The 4142-nt window shown below is 33.8% G+C and overlaps 1 long non-coding RNA gene across 1 annotated transcript; it reads right to left on the bottom strand.

The window, feature by feature from the left end:
* Positions 1 to 392: 392 nt before the first annotated feature.
* LOC110887496 lies at positions 393 to 1353 on the bottom strand. The gene is made up of 3 exons (XR_002563358.2): positions 1198 to 1353; positions 647 to 901; positions 393 to 572 (listed from the first exon to the last, which is right to left on the bottom strand). It is a non-coding gene; the product is annotated as an uncharacterized LOC110887496 (long non-coding RNA).
* Between the last annotated feature and the right edge of the window lie 2789 nt (positions 1354 to 4142).

Genomic DNA, 4142 nt, shown 5'->3' on the forward strand with positions numbered 1-4142 from the left:
CTTTAAAAAAAATCAAATGAAGGGCTGAAGACACGTGTAAGAAATCAAAGCAACCACATATGCATGTAACCACCTTCATTAATCAGATGAGAGTAGTCTGATGGCAGCAAAATAATACAATAGAGATATATTTTGCTATATTACAAGTGTATGTGGCAGTATTGTAAATAGCATTCTAAATTTGTCCAATTAATACACTGTTCATAACATGCTACATAAATTGTTATTATAGATAATTACAAAAGGTTAAACAAATACGAATTCAGTTTGTATAGAATTTTCGATAAACACACATTCAGTTTGTATCAAATCTGGATCTAAAACTATTAGCTTGACTTTTTAATAAAAAAAAAGAGGCAGTTAAACAATACAGTTCCAAAAACCCTAGTTATTTCAACATTTACAACCTTCTAAAGTTAAAAGCTACAGTTAAAAGTTACAAAAAAACCAAGAAATTTGAAAGAACTTACAACAATGCAAGAGGGAGATGTGAAAAGCCGACAAAAATTTTAAAACCTTGATGTGAGAGCCGAGAAACAACGCAAGATCCAGATGCAAAGAGTTGATATATTCTGAAATCGAAGTAAATAGAAGTTGTTAGGTTGATGTTTTGAAAGTAGGATTAGTTCAACTGAGATAAACTTACAATTTCAGTTGAGTGTAGTTGAGAGTTTGTAAAGTGTTTGTAGAGTGTTGATATCTCTGAATTATTTATAGAGACTGAAGCAAGCATGCTGTCTTTCAAGCATGCTGTCTTTCAAACAGTGCTGTCTTTCAAACAGTGTTTGTAGAGTGTTGATATATTATAGAGACTGCAGCAAGCAAGCTGTCTTTCACACAATAGTAAAGTGTTGCTTTTTCCTGTAGATTGTACTTCCCTGCTTTTGGCATCCATTTTTGTCTGTAGCATATGTCAAATGGGTTAACATCAGTTAAAAAACAAAAAGCATAAAAAAACAAAACACATCATAAAACAAAAACAAAAAGCATAAAAAAAACAAAAGCATAAAAAAAACAAAAGAAATGACAAAACTTATATCCCAACCAATATGAGCATGATGTTTAACATCAGTTAGGTACCCAATCTCGATCAAAGCATCAAGTTTTATATCATATCAAAACACAAAATATAGTCAAGTTTATATTCTCTCAGTAGCATAGCATGTTAAAAATTAATATTCAAGGTTTAGAAATTACCAAAAAAGAGCGAAAAACCGACTGAATTCGAATCTCAGCCCATTCTTGACACTAATGCTCCGTTAGTTCTCGCAAAGTCAACCATCATAAAAAGAAATCAAGTATTAGTAAAGATTTGATATTAGTTATAACCAGTACACTATTAACTTAAAATAAATTTAATATAAATCACATTTTGTCAAGTTGCAAATATAAAAACCTTTATTCTAAAAAAAAGAAAAGAAAATTGATGAATGATGATAAACTTTACTTTACCTCTGCTTGAGTGAGCATGAGACCACTAAGTGAGGGAACATTCTGCATATGAAGCCCCCATCGATTCGAATGAAGCAGCGTTCAGCGTCACCAACGCCGATTCCGAGACTCTCCAAGCAGATACACTTTCTCCGGCAGTTAGAAGATCGGAGTGAGCTTTCACCACCGCACAATCCATAGCATCCACCTGACATGAGGAAGACAAGGAGAGTAGGCTAGATGAACCAGAGATAGGTTCGAGTCGAATATGGCACCAGTTCAACGACTCAAAAGACCACCTACACTCATGTACTCTGGGATCCTTAGTACTTCTGCTCAACTCAGGCCTATTAACTTGTTAGTGGAAGTGCACCTATCGCTTACCGTATAAACTTGTTGCGGCTGCCCTGCATAAAACAAGGTGACGTTTGGGCTGCCCTGCATAAAACAAAACATGTAATATGAATATTTTATGGACACAGCATTAACCTAAATGGCTAAATGGAATGATCTTGTATGAGAGCTTAAATGAAGATGATACCACCGCTGAAGAGAGATTTACAGATTTCGAGCAAAGTTTGACGACTCGGAGCGTTAACACCTTCACTGGCGAATTTTGCTTGTTCTGTAATAATAGTGATCGTGACAGTCGTTAACCAAAGGTATAACTAATTAAATTCAGATCCTAAAAAAAGGTTTCCTTGCGAGTTGCGAGTGACATACCTGAACTGTTCTTGAATCTGACATGGGATGGTGAGACCGCATCTATGGTCAAGCCTGAACTGTTCTTCGACCTTTTAAAAGGAAGACCTTTAACACTGGGTTGCTAAGATAGCTCGTTGGAATGATGACCTGTCAAAGCTTGGGTGTTACATAAACTGCCAGGTCCCTTTTAAGGATATCATTTGGCAAATCAGGGCTTTAACTCTTTTTATAAGTGAGCCGTTTGCCTCGAATCGGCCTATTAGACCACGATGACTAATAATAATCAACAATACATGTCAAACTACCTGTCAAAAAAAAGAACAAATAAATAACTAAAGAAACCAATATGACAAAGTCATTAAAAACAAATAAACAACTAAATAAAGAAGGTAAAACATTAGTAAGAGAATGGGTATCATGGGTTTTCAGCATTCTTTTTTACTGAATATCATAAACAATTAAACACTAAGATAATCTTTTAGGAGAAAGTGTTAGGGGTCAACCCAATCTGACCCGTTCTAGCATCTCGAATGCAAATTAAATGGTAATTCATAGCATCTACTTTGCAACACTATAGTCCTATGGATGACAGGCAACAAGCTCTTCAATTAACAACTTCCTTGCTAATAAGCTAAAAAAGAACATGACCCACCAATCTTCCTTGCTACTAAGCTAAAAAGCAGAACCAATAATTTTGTACTCGTTGGAACAAACATACCTAGATTCATGAGTCCAGCTCATATCTTCAATCCACCATGCCAGGTTATAAGCCAAGTCCAAGACATCAAAAATTCCAACTTCAATCCACCATGCCAGGTTGTATACTCCATATGATCTACTGAGTAAGTCATCCGTCCCACAATCTAGCAAGAGAATACAAAACCAATAAAGTCTTCGTAAATTGTAATGAACAATTTTAACTTCCAAACATGAATTTACCGTGTAAGAATCAGAAGGATCCGATGTCGATCCTGAAAAAAAACCCCTTCTCTCCATCAAATAGCGGTATGAGTTTTTTTAATTCCTCTAGCCCCACCATCATAAATAAATTTAACCCAATTATGCTAGCACATCCTTCTATCCTGCCAATACATGAACACATACATATAAAAACTATAACAATCAGCTTTGTGAGTGTTTAATTAAGGTCAAATGTTACACCTCACATAAATATAATCTATCATACAAAAGTAATTATCATAATTATCATATAACCATGACACTCACCAGTAAGAACATCTTATCTTCTCACTATTACATATCCAAAACTAACCTAAATATCATAATTATCATATAACCATGACACTTATCAGTCCCAATAATGATGAAATATCCAAAATATCACAAAACAAACTAAAATCAAAACTGCAAAATCAATTTATCCTTTTCACTATTCCATGTCTAAAATTGACCTACCTATCATAACTATCATATAACCACAACACTTATCATCCCGAAAAATGAAAAAAATATATCAAAACATCCCACAGAACAAACTAAAATCAAAAGTACATAACAATCTATCTTTTTACTATTCCATATCTAAAATTGACCTAACTATCATAATTTTCATTGAACTACAACACTTATCATCCCCAAAAATGACCTAAATATCATAATTATCACAAAACCATGACACTTATCAGTCCCAAAAATGAAGGAAAAGATCAAAATATAACAGAACAAAGTAAAATCAAAACTACAAAAACAATTTATCCTTTCACTATGTCATATCTGAAATTAACCTAACTATCATCACCAAAAATACAAATTCAAATATCACAAAACTTTCAACCTAATTTGAAATAACCGCATCTACTAACAAATCCACATCAAGATTAAAGATAAATCAACATTTAGAACCTAACCTGAGTCGATTCATCACAAAACACATGCGAAAATCCTTCGTAAACCTCAGATTTCGTCCTTCGAACATCCGTCAAGCTCTTCCTATCACCTCAATGGTTGTAGCTTTCTCTTAGATATCAACAATTTTAGCTCTAAAT

Source organism: Helianthus annuus, unplaced genomic scaffold, assembly GCF_002127325.2.
Source record: "Helianthus annuus cultivar XRQ/B unplaced genomic scaffold, HanXRQr2.0-SUNRISE HanXRQChr00c001, whole genome shotgun sequence".
Taxonomy (NCBI): domain Eukaryota; kingdom Viridiplantae; phylum Streptophyta; class Magnoliopsida; order Asterales; family Asteraceae; genus Helianthus; species Helianthus annuus.